The sequence below is a fragment of the Micromesistius poutassou genome (assembly GCF_964030765.1).
Source record: "Micromesistius poutassou genome assembly, chromosome: 21".
NCBI classification, from domain to species: Eukaryota; Metazoa; Chordata; class Actinopteri; order Gadiformes; family Gadidae; genus Micromesistius; species Micromesistius poutassou.
In genome coordinates this window covers 5,205,959-5,219,541 of record NC_140291.1, presented here as the reverse complement: position 1 = coordinate 5,219,541, position 13,583 = coordinate 5,205,959, and the positions used below count along the sequence as shown (strand labels likewise).

The following is a 13,583-nucleotide window of genomic DNA, read 5'->3' as shown; positions in this document are numbered from 1 at the left end:
TCTCCCCTGACGCTACCTCTATCGCTAAACCCTATGTCTCCTTTCTCTCTGACCTCTCTTTAAATCTCTACCTTTTTGCCTCTTCTCCTTTCCTGGCCCTTTTCCTCTTCCTCCTCCTCCTCCTCCTCCTCCTCCTCCCCCTCTTTCTCTGCCCCTTCATACTTGTGTCCTTAGCCTACCCAAACATTTACAAAAGAGAGAGAGAGAGAGAGAGAGAGAGAGAGAGAGAGAGAGAGAGAGAGAGAGAGAGAGAGAGAGAGAGAGAGAGACTAATGGGAAGAGAGGAGGGATGAGGTGCAGGGTGTAGAGGGGGAGACTGAGAGAGGGAGACTGATGGTGGAGTACCATATTTAGTCATAAACTGTGGGAATCAAATGTTTTTCTCTTCCTTCTGCTAGTAGCAGACCTGGCAGCTGCAAGTGTGTGTGTGTGTGTGTGTGTGTGTGTGTGTGTGTGTGTGTGTGTGTGTGTGTTGATGGGTGTGTGTGTGTGTGTGTGTGTGTGTGTGTGTATGTGTGTGTGTGTGTGTGTGTGTGTGTGTGTACATGTGTGTGTGTGTGTGTGTGTGTTTGTGTGTATCCTTCAGTTGCTCTGTACATGCTTGTTTGGCAAGGGTTTCACAGCCACCGTTTACTCAACTATCACGCCCTGATTAGATTTAAGCTGATCCCAATCATGCAGTCATGTTACGTATCTGTGCCTCTGTGGTGGAAGTTGACATTTAATTGTATTGTTCAAAGGATTGAAGACATCTAAATTCCAATGGTGAATGCCAAATTCCAAATTCTGGATTTGTTTCATGATCAGGTTAGCTGTCACAACATTCCTTTTGAGTGTGCCACATGGCTGCCAAATTTCAGAATTCCAGAATACTTCCATGTCCGATTGTAACTCTAGGAAAACATTGACCAAATTCCACCACACCAGCCAAGTAAATGTGAGCGAAGGTGTGTTTAGCCACTTCGACATGCACGCTACAGAACATCGCTTTCAACCGGCTGTTCCTCATGGCCAAGGCACTCCATGTCAAATCCCACCACCTACAACCCTTACCCTAACCCTAACCCTGCCCCCTGTGGCTCCCTGTCTCAAGACAGTTAAAAAGACAAGTGTACCACAGGCCAACGATGGCTTGACACACACCACAGAATGGTGCCATTGACAGAACCAGAGCCATTGAACCATCTGGTCATCTCACCCAGATCCATCACAACATAAACCACATGCAACAGCCTCAGCCTGCACCACCCCCCCTCCACCCATCTGCCTTGTTTCAGCCCCGTCAAACCACTGTCCGACCCCACACATTGAACCTGTGGGGTGTACACACACAAGCCTTGTGTGTACAGTAGTCCCGCTCAGTCATGATGGAGCATGCAGGAGCAAAGTTTGAACCGTTGCTCAGAACATACAGCAGCAAAATCAAAAATCAATCAAATCAAAATCAAAAAAAAAAAAAAAAAGCAACACTATTCTAAGATAGCGGCAGCTCCAGGCAATGGCCCAGAGAACCGCAGAGAACCGCAGAGAACCGCAGAGAACCGCAGAGAGCCGGGCGCTGGGCATCCCTTACCTTGGCTGTGCTGGGCTTGGCGTGGGGAGTGGGGAAGGGGCCTTTCTGCAGTGAGCTGCTGGGTTGAAGTGGGCCTCATTTACCTCTCCACACAGTTTATCAACCCCTGGTCCCCCCCCCCTTCCCTGCACCACCCCGCCCCCCCGGCCGCCTCCTCCACCTCTCCATCACTCGAACCCGGCCCCCCACCCCCGCCCCCTCCAACACTGCCATCCCAAACATGGAGTGGGATCTCCTCTCTCCTCCAGGCCAGCTCGCTGTCCTGCCCCGGCTTGCTTCCTTATAGGGCAGGCCCCGGGGGAAGCGGCCAATCACGTCGCTCGGTGCGCCCAACGAGACTCGCTCCCATCATTCAGTGCATTCCAGCGGCCGTCGTCCCCTTTTTCTGTGAAGGGGAGAGAGAGAGAGAGAGAGAGAGAGACAGAAAGAGGGAGAGAGACAGAGAGAGACCCAGAGAGAGGGAGAGAGACAGAGAGAGACAGAGAGACAGGGGAGAGAGGGAGAAAGTGGGTTGCACAGACACAGATGCACGCACACACACACACACACACACACACACACACACACACACACACACACACACCACATTAACACAAATACAGAATTCATTCACTTAGGTATGTGTGGTGCAGTAGTTTATTGGATAGAAAACAGGGATACACAAGAAAAGACACATGCCTGGACACACACGAATACGGAGATATTCACACACACACACACACACACACACACACACACACACACACACACATGCATAAAAACAAACACATACACACAAATGCACACACACACACACACACACACACACATGCATAAAAACAAACACATACACACAAATGCACACACACACACACACACACACACACACACATGCTTGGTAAGTGTGTGTCGAGTGTTGCATTGTCCCAGGTGGTCAAAAGAAGCCCCAGACGAACCTGTAATGCATTCTGTAAGGACCCCATAGTGTGCAGGTGGTGTACCCGATGGCACGCCTGAACAAAAGTTGTACTGTGCATCTCGGGGAGTTCAAGGGGTGCTGGGGGATACAGGACCCTCCGAGCTGATGACTCATGTCTGGCCCCCCCATCACCACACTGCTGACCCCCCCGAGGCCACCGAGGAATACAGCAGGCCAGCGGCCCCCCAGTCATGTCTGCACCACAAGCCCATGACCTGCCACTGACACTGTAGCCCATAAGCTATAAGTGTGTGTGTGTGTGTGTGTGTGTGTGTGTATCAGTAGTGTGCTGTCAGTGCTGTCACTTCAGTTGTGCATGTGTTGACAGGAGCCTTCTTCCACTTTTCCTTGATAAGTGTGTGTGTGTGTGTGTGTGTGTGTGTGTGTGTGTGTGTGTGTGTGTGTGTGTGTGTCTGCATTTGCATGTGCAACTGTGTGTGTATGTGTTTTTGTGTATGTGGTGTGTCTGTGTGTGTGGTCTTGGTGTGTGTGTGTGTGTGTGTGTGTGTGTGTGTGTGTGTGTGTGTGTGTGTGTGTGTGTGCATGTGCATGTGTGTTCGACTGTGTGTTTGCGTCTGCAACCTTGTCTGTGTGTATGTGTGCGTCTTTGTGTGTTTACATCTGCTCTTGCATGCATGTAAAGTTAAGGCCTAAACAACAGCAGTAGTTAACAAAACAACATCCATGTGTGTGTGTGTGTGTGTGTGTGTGTGTGTGTGTGTGTGTGGCTTGTCGCATGTTTTTCACTGTTTGACATGCGTGACATTTGCGCTGATGATAAACAAACTGCTGGTCAGGGGAGATCTCCAAGGAGGCTTTGGCTAAATTATGTGTCTGCATGTTATTTATACACAAGCATCACCACCAGCGGCCCCTGGGGGCCACGGCACGGGAGTGGCTGTGTGAGTATGTGACAGAGAGAGAGAGACATATAGAGAGAGGACAGAGAGCTAGTGAAACACGATTAGCTGGTAGAGTATGTCACAGAGAAAGAGACCTATAGAGAGAGAAGAGAGAGATAGTGAAAGACGATTAACTATGAGAGTAAGTGACAGAGAAAGAGAAAGACACGGCTAGCACAACTAATACGCTAACTCCCCCAGGATGTTGTGTGTGTGCATCAAAGGGGTCAGGGGAAAGCTGAGATGAGGGTGTGTGTGTGTTATACGTTTGCAGGTGTTGTGTGTGTGTGTGTGTGTGTGTGTGTGTGTGTGTGTGGTGTGTCCAGAGGGCTGGGGCAAATAGCGGCGCTAGCGTCTTCATCTGCATTATCTTGTGTGTGTACTATGAGGATGTTCTTCAGGTTTTAATCCTTGTTTAATGTTGTCACTCATTCATCAATGTCACTCATATATGACAAATTCATTCCATGAATGGTCTTGTCATAGTCTCCTGCAAACCTAAAAATAAAATAAAGCGTAGTGCGCTATGCTTTGCATCAACATTCTGACATTGGAATACACTTTAATACGGACTAATACACATTTTAATACACACAAATACACGATTCAGTGAAATAGATCCAACGTGGGTTCCAGAGGCCAGACATTTTATTTTTAGCCAGATGATATACTGGACAGTTGTTTTGCTTTCTGAACGAGATGGCTGTCTCTGATGACCTCACTCGCTCACTTCCTGGTCTGCAGGGGTCCAAAGGTCAAAGAGGGACAGGAGAGATTTAGAGGGTTTGAACAGTGACTCATCACATCTCATGTGATACAATGGGAATGAAAAAGACACATAACCACACCTCTCATCATGAGAGGCGTTAGCTTAGTTGTGTCTGAATATTCTTTGTTCATGGTAAACTATATGATTGGGCTCATAATCCGTGTCATTTGTTGTAATGTCAGGTGTGGTAACGTGGAGTGGCGACAGACTAAGAAGTGGTGAATATTTGTTTCTTCCGTTTTCTCTCTCTTCATACACGTATGAGACATTGTTCATTACTTAAAGCACATTGCTCATTTGGTAATAAAACTGCTTATAACCACATAAACAAATCTCAGAGCCATAAATGATGGACACTATATCTCTCTCTCTCTCTCTCTCTCTCTCTCTCTCTCTCTCTCTCTCTCTCTCTCTCTCTCTCTCTCTCTCTCTCTCTCTCACACTCCCCTCCTGATATGGCAGTTGGATTTACGCACAGGATTTGTGTTGTAAGGAATTATAGCCTCACACCATAAGAAATAGTTACACACACACACACACACACACACACACACACACACACACACACACACACACACACACACACACACACACACACACACAGACACACACACACACACCTAAAGGGCTGGCTGAGATAATGACATCACTGGTTTACACGACGTATTCCACAATCCCCTTCTTTGGAAAGACCCCAGATCCAAACCTGTAATGCTAACACACACCCACCACACACACACACACACACACACACACACACACACACACACACACACACACACACACACACACACACACACACACACTCCAGACTCATCCCCAAGTTAGGACTGCCGTGGCTTCTGTTGGGCCAGAGAGAGGGTCTTGCAGCCCGACTGGGGGCCCACGTCAGGGCTGCTCTCTTACGGGGACGTGTGAGGGAGAGCAGCATTTAGACAAATTATTGAAACAAACCATGACATCTGATATTCTACTCAAATATGTGTTGTACTCGTTTTGCGAGTACAACACATGGTAGTAGGAAAGTCTTGTGGTTATGGGTGTTTGACTCCCAGGTTCTGAGCGTGGGTCCACCATGTCAGTGTGTTATGCTCTAGGATGTTATGTCTAAACTAAACTGCATGACATGGTGGTGCCGTTTAGAGCATCCTTGAGCATGATGCCCGGACACATTTTTGTTTTGGCCAAAGCATAGCTTGTTTCCTCATCATCATACTGTGGACAGATGGACACAGATGGACCCCCCCCCCCCCCACTCCTCCATGTGCTCACTAGAGACAAGAGCTGTCACGGAACGGCCAGGCCTTTCAGAACTAGACAGGGAGGACTGACACACACACACACACACACACACAGGTTTTCAGGTTTGTTCTTGTTTTGTTGTGTTTTTGTTTGTTTTAGGAAAACTGTGTGCCTATCAGATCATGGAGGGGATATGTTTTCCTGTGTGTGTGTGTGTGTGTGTGTGTGTGTGTGTGTGTGTGTGTGTGTGTGTGTGTGTGTTTGTTTGTGTGTGCGTTTTTGTGTGTGTGTGTGTGTGTGTGTGTGTGTGTGTGTGTGTGTGTGTGTGTGTGTGTGTGTGTGTGTGTGTCTGTCTGTCTGGAGAGGGAGAGAGGGAGAGAGAGAGAGAGAGGGAGAGAGAGAGAGAGAGAGTGTGTGTGTGTGTGTGTGTGTGTGTGTGTGTGTGTGTGTGTGTGTGTGTGTGTGTGTGTGTGTGTGTGCTGACAGGCATGGAGTATGTGTTTTCCAGTGTTTAATGTAAGAAGAAATGTGGGGAATGTTTCCTACAGGGCAAAGCACTGCAGACTAAACACATAATGGCTTGTTTTTCCTCTTGTTTTCTTTCAATCTGTCCCTTGCTATGGTCCATTTAAACCTTGAAGCCACCAGAAACTACATTCCAGTTAAAACAAGTAATGAGATACATCAGCAAGACTTCCCTCCCATAAACTCCCAACGTCTCTACCCCTTTGCATCCACTCACCCAACCAACCATCCATCTATCCACTCACCCAACCAACCATCCATCTATCCACTCACCCAACCAACCATCCATCTATCCACTCACCCAACCAACCATCCATCTATCCATCCATCTATCCATCCAACCATCACTTTCATCTCTTCTCTCTGTTCTCCCTCTCTAAATCCTACTTTATAACAGGGTTGTGTAGCCTAGCCTAGCGTAGCGTAGAGTAACATAGCATAGATTAGCATAATTTACATATGCAGAAAACAGCATCCCATATCCTAGATCAGCACAAATGCACTCTCTCTCTCTCTCTCTCTCTCTCTCTCTCTCTCTCTCTCTCTGTATCTCGCCAGTCCCTGCATGTCCTATCCTCTCTCGGCCACTCCCTCTGTCTCCCCCTCTCTCTCTCTCTCTCTCTCTCTCTCTCTCTCTCTCTCTCTCTCTCTCTCTATCCAGCCCCGATGTCCTATCCTCTCTCGGCCACTCCCTCTGTCTCCCTCCATCTCTCTCCGCTAGTCTATCCCGTCCCACCAACAGCAGTATTGTCCGTCTGTATCTTTGATACCAAAAAAGGAAAGCGCTGGGTAAATAAGAAGGACCGGGCCATACTCTATCCTCCCCGCCCCTGCGGCTCCCTCCTTCCTTCTCCCTCTCTCCTTTCCTCCCTCTCTGTTTCTCTGTGTGCATCCTAAGCATGTATGCTTGATTTGCTTTGACGATCCTTTCTATAAAGTACAGGATGGTATTTTTGGTACAGCTTTTGTTCACATTTTTTGTGTGAAAACTAAATATTTAATTGGGGCACATGTGTGTGTGGGTGTGTATGTGTGTGTGTGTGTGTGGGTGAGCGAGTGTGTGTCTGTATGTCTGTAAGTCAGTATGTGTGTTTGGTTTTGTGTGGCGGTATGAGCGAGTGTGTTTTTGAGTGTGTGTGTGTGTGTTGTGTGTATATTTGTGTGTGCCTGCATGCGTCTGTGTGTGTGTGTGTGTGTGTGTGTGTGTGTGTGTGTGTGTGTGTGTGTGTGTGTGTGTGGTGTCTATTTGCCTCCAGTATGTCCTTGTTTAGCTGTGCTCACTGTTCATCTTCCTGCAGTCCCACCCTGGGCGAGAGACGGGCAGTCTGAGGGTGGGACAGAGCGAGAGAGAGTATGCAGTAGTAGTAGCACGTGCAGTGTGTGCAGTGTGTGTTGTGTGTGTATGTGCGCGTGCGGTGTGCTCTATATTGGGTGTTAAATATCAAATTCAACATTTCATCGTCCTGTAACCCACACTTAACATACCTCCAATGTACAGTTGAGACTACATGTAAGTAACTTTTATCTGGATCAGCTGATTTATTGTCATGTTTGTGAAGCAAAGTAACAGTCACACACACACACACACACACACACACACACACACACACACACATACACTGCATGGGGAAGGAGGTCTTTGACCGAAAATGGCAAAACAGCTGGACTCTTTAAAGGGACGGCCTGCACTAGCTTTTGATTGGTCGACTTACGTCAACATAAAGAGGTGGTAACAAGCCCAGCAGAAATGGAATGTGTGTGTGCGTGAGTTCCTGTTTGTGAAATCCAGTGAAACTGGTATATTCTTTGAAGACACACATAAGTGGTGAGAATGGTTAGAATCCATATTTTACGTTAACCGTTTTCTGTAACACTATCGTTTCCACTGCATATATCTGTCTCCTTCTGCTTTCGGTGCACTTATCGTATCGCCATAGTTTTTCAGTATTTCTCTCTGAAATGTCTTTCTCTCCATCTTCTATAGCAGTGAAGAAATCCCACGACTACAGCAATGTGCTGGGTCCCTCTAGAGGTTGTGATAGGAATAGCTTTATGTAGAATATATTTCTAAATGGACGCAACATTACCAGCAGGTGTCCATGTATACTTGGGAATGTTGCTTTTGGATTTAGAGCTTAGAGCGCTTCAACGCAGTTCATTCATGTTTTAATAAGCAGCAATCACTTTTTAAAGACATTTAATTACCAAGTACAAACTGTACAATCATTTAAAACCAATAAGAGACAATATTTTCAAAGAGATACGTTGAAGAAAAATATTAGAAGGAAAAAAATTATAAATGTAATGAAATAAAATATGACTAGAATTTCACATACCGAATGGCAACTTTTTGCCCGTAAATACTACTCTCTGAACAAAGCTTTAAAGGATATTTTGAGTTCAAATGTTTGTTTAAATCAGTACAATCAGGTTTTCTTTACTTGTTATCATTATATAATTATTAAGCCTAGCCTACATAGGTATTACATTACATTTTCAAGAAGTGATGCAATTTCTTCTCCTTTCTCCTCTATTGTTCCTGGCTCGCCGCGCCATTCACTCTATTCCTCTCACTTTTACTGTATGTTCTTTGTATTGCGTGTCTTTTGTTACAATTCCTGTTCTATTTTTATCTGACATGTATTCTGCAAAACACACATGCACACACACACACACACACACACACACACACACACACACACACACACACACACACACACACACACACACACACACACACACAGTGTTACTTTCTGACTCTCAGTCACAATAGAAAGCAATTTCCTGTTCACTTTCGTTTTCTACCATAGAAACAGGGCTTCACTTCTGGGAAATTCCAGAGGCAACACTTTTGTGATGTCACCTTCCCTCCTTCCTTCCTCTTCCCTCAGGCTGTGATTTCCTTTTTCTTCGATGTGCTCATCACGAGTAGACAGTCCAACTTGTTTTAGGCTAGGCTGAAACCAACTTGAATGTGTGAAAACACTTATTTTTTATGTTTATAATCCTTTATTTTATCAGGAAATTTTCCCATTGAGATTTAAAATCTATTTTTCAGTGGAGTTCTGGCCAAGAAAGCAGCATAAACATAAAAGTTTGGGTGTGGGGGGGGGGGGGGGAAGGAAGGAAATGACGGCAGAAAATGAAAAAGAAAACGAAAGTGAACACGTCAGGACAGGAACTTGCTTTTTATTGCATGTGACTGAGAGTCAGAAAGTAACACTGTGTGTGTGTGTGTGTGTGTGTGTGTGTGTGTGTGTGTGTGTGTGTGTGTGTGTATGTGTGTGTGTGTGTGTGTGTGTGTGTGTGTGTGTGTTTGTGTGTGTGTGTGTGTGTGTGTGTGTGTGTGTGTGTGTGTGTGTGTTGCATGTGTGTTTTGCAGAATACATGTCAGATAAAAATAGAACAGGAATTGTAACAAAAGACACGCAATACAAAGAACATACAGTAAAAGTGAGAGGAATAGAGTGAATGGCGCGGCGAGCCAGGAACAATAGAGGAGAAAGGAGAAGAAATTGCATCACTTCTTGAAAATGTAATGTAATACCTATGTAGGCTAGGCTATATATATATTTTAATAATTATTAAAATGATGTCGTAGATTATGCCCCCCCCCCACACACACACACACACACACACACACACACACACACAAACACGCCCCCACCACAGAAACAGGGCTTCACTTCTGGGAAATTCCAGAGGCAACACTTTCGTGATGTCACCTTCCTCTTCCCTCAGGCTGTGATTTCCTTTTTCTTCGATGTGCTCATCACGAGTAGGACAGTCCAACTTGTTTTAGGCTAGGCTGAAACCAACTTGAATGTGTGAAAACAATTATTTTTTATGTTTATAAACCTTTATTTTACCAGGAAATTTTCCTGGTAAAATAATTTTCTTGAGTCCTGGCCAAGAAAGCAGCATAAACATAAAAGTTCCACATTTAACATTTAAAAAACAAAATTCACATTTCAAATACAATACAAGACACAAAACACAATAAGACAAATCACAATAAAGCATAAATTCCATTTGTCAGTAAGTCAGTGCTCAGTAACCGGACATGTACAGTTTGTGGTTAAATAGTCCTTAATCCTGTTTTGTAATTGTTCATGGTGATTTGGGATTCCAGTTTAAGGTTATCCTGTAGCTTACACCAAGATGAGGGTGCAAAATATTTAAAAGCACTTTCAACATAGTGTGCATCCGAAGAACGTTCTACATAATAAAACTGCTAGACCGAGTGATACGAGTACTGTTAGTTCTAGGAGCCAGTAGAGAACACAAATAAGGAGGTAGTTTGTGCAAAATTGCACAAACACACACACACACACACACACACACGCACACACACACACACACAGACACACACACACACACACACACACACACACACACACCACACACCTTGTTTCCATGCGGAACAAGACTCCTTCTGAAATATAATGGTAGATTATGTCATTATTTGTGCAATAGAACAGAATAGGACAATAGAACGGGAAACACAGGAAATAGATGGAGGGAGCTGGGCGAGCGAAGATATGAGGTTGAATAGACAGGTTAGCAGAGTACACCGGTTGACACCAGTTTTTATCCTATGATCTGACTGCCAACCTTCTATTAACAACACTGCCACCACCACACCCTCTGCTGAAGATGCTCTCTGATGTTCCCGATTGCCCTTCCAATACAATTGTTTACGTATATTTAGTGATTTTAGCAACCTTTTTCCTTACTGTGGTCTAACCTAGTTGCACTTTACTAACTGTTAACAGTCAGAATGTTTTGATTATTTTATTGGAAGCTTTTTTAATCGGGAAGTCCCTTGAGAGATTCAGATCTCTCAAGGGAGATCTTGCCAAGTGAGCACAGCAGTACACGTCACCCAAGGGTTATAAACTTATGAGGGTTATGAACTTATGATGTAATTGCCATGAAACACATCTGTCTTTTCAAGGATGGCATACAGGTATATATTTGTGACAGTTCCTAACCAGGCTAAAGAGAGTTCCTCACCAACAGCTTTTATGATTTTCATCTAGATGGCTACTCTACCGGTTAGCCTACCCAGGATCTGCTTGGATCTTGGTAGAGCAGCTTTCTTCTATTTTTCTCAAGTTGTAGGCTGATGTAGACCGGGCTTGGCCAATAACAGCTCAAGTTGAGACCAAAAGTTATGAGCAATTGATTTACGGTTGCAACAGACAACACTAGACAATAAACAGACTAACATGTAACACCATAATGACCCCAAAAAGGTCCCTCTGCTTTGACGCTACTACGACCACCATGCAGGTAGCATCATCCTAACCCCCCTAAATGCTTCACAGGGCTGGTATATAAAGACTAGAGCTTCAGCTAGCCCCAGCCACATGGCAAGTCTACCATCTAGTTGAGGAAAAAAAAGCTGTTTGTGAACATTATCGAAGCTCTGGGAGCGAGCGATAGACAAGGTAATACATTTGGTTTTCTTAGCATTAAGAACCAACTTGAGGCCATACAATGAGGCTGAGTCAGGGAAGAGGCCACTGAGTAGTCTAAACATGTTAAGGAGTCGCAAGCCATTTTTTTGCGGCCTTGCAGACTTGCAGACTTCTGAAATTGCGGTTACGACCAAATTAGATACTTTTTGACGTCAATGGGTTGGTGTGCGCTTGTTTGTCTATGTTTGTGTGTGTGACGTCCAACAACTCATGTTCTGTCTGTTAAGTGGGAAAAAAAATCATTGTGCAGCTGGAATAGAAGTGGCTGTGCTGTTGGCCTGTTGATACAAGGCAATGCTATTGCAAATAAAGTTTTGCTTATATGTGTGTATGGATATGTGTGTGTGTGTGTGTGTGTGTGTCTGTGTTTGTGAGAGAGAGAGGCTGTTTGCTGTTACGACCGACAGAGCCCCCGTGGTTGGTAAGCAGTGGGGATTCGTTAATCAGAAGATGTTTTGGCATTATCACTTTAGATGGGGAGGCGAGCAGCAGCAGTAATGTAATAAGTAAATAATTTTTTTTTTTTACATTGTAAAACGGCACGGGATATCCCAAAGGTTAGGGTTAGGGTGTGTTAGGACCCTGGATTAATTGTATCTGTTTCCATGGTGTTGGGTGGGAGGGTGTGTGTGTGTGAGGGGGAGAGAGAGAGAGAGAGAGAGAGAGAGAGAGAGAGCGAGATATATATATATATATACTGTATATATATATATATAGAGAGAGAGAGAGAGAGAGAGAGAGAGAGAGAGAGAGAGAGAGAGAGAGAGAGAGAGAGACAAACCAGAAAGCTCAGGGTGTAGTCATCGGTTGTGTCCTAACCAGGTTGAAGCTTGTTGCGCCATGGAATGTCCTGCACCTTAACATAAAAAAGTGTTAACAAATAAATGAGGAATGGCATAGATTTGGCACCCACTGACATTTTCCAGGCGTGAAGACACACACCAAAGAACAAATGGTAGCAACATATTTATCTGAACATTTTAGAAATGAGCCAAATGTATCACACAGTTTTACAAAACAATAAATCCATAAAAAAGTGGAACTTTAGCTCAGAAGTTAGTGCAATTGAATACATCTTTAATAAAGGAATGAGAGAAAGTCCGGAGACAGAAGAGGAGAGGCGTGCGCCGGTTAAACTCTTAGAATTGATTATCAACGAAAAATGGGTCTGGAGGGCTTATTTGATGTGTGTACATGCCAAAAAAAAAGACCCTGGGTTAAATTTTGCCGTAATTACGCTTTAAGGTGCAATACAACTTCTGCACATGAGTGGAGTGGACCACTGGGCTGTTCCCCACACAGATAATATGGACAGTTTTTCCGGACCGACTGGAAGTCCCCACTCCCTATCTGTTCCAGACTCTGGACACAACAATTGCTGTCTGTCTGTCTGTGAACTATCACTCACCCTGTAATCGGACACGGTGGAACTATTTTGAAGATGCCAACATCTAGAACAAGAACCAACAACGTTCAAGCAGGATCTCCATTCAACTCTAACAAACCAGCCAGAACGTGCATTTTGATGTAGCTGGATTAAATCTTTATGTGCAGCCGGATAAGAGGTGACTAGGCCTGTTGATACGAGTCAATCATATTATAAATTATTGATTGCTTATGCGTATGTGTCTGAATATTTCTGTGTGTGTGTGTGGGTGTGTGTGTGAATGTTTGGGTTTGTGAGAGTGTGAGAGACTGTGCATATAATTGTGTGTGTGTGTGTGTGTGTGTGTGTGTGTGTGTGTGTGTGTGTGTGTGTGTGTGTGAGAGAGAGAGTGTGTGTGTGAGTGCATGTGGGTGCGTGTGTGTGTGCGTGCATGTGTGTGAGTTTGTGCATGTGCATGTGTGTGTGTGTGTGTGTGTGTGTGTGTGTGCGCATGCGTGTGCGTGTGCGTGCGTACGTGCATGTGTGTGTGTATGTGGGTGTGTACGTGCGTGTATATGTGGGCGTGGGTGTGTATACGTGCGTGTGCGTGCATGTGTGTATATGCGTGGGTGGACGTGCTTGTATTTTTTTGTCACAGCCCAGCAGTTTCTCTCTCCAGTGTGTACTACCTGTGTTTGTTCCCAGGAGCCTGACCCACGCACAACGATAGGAACTACCTGTGTGGCAAGGCCTTATAAGGGCCTC

The 13,583-nt window shown here is 45.0% G+C and overlaps 1 protein-coding gene across 1 annotated transcript in view; it reads right to left on the bottom strand.

The window, feature by feature from the left end:
• Positions 1-1,650, bottom strand: part of acta2 (actin alpha 2, smooth muscle) — a 7,924-nt gene extending 6,274 nt beyond the window's left edge. The window contains exon 1 of the mRNA XM_084485765.1: positions 1,574-1,650. The gene's annotated coding sequence lies outside the window, so the exon portion shown is untranslated. The remainder of the gene's footprint in view (positions 1-1,573) is intronic.
• Between the last annotated feature and the right edge of the window lie 11,933 nt (positions 1,651-13,583).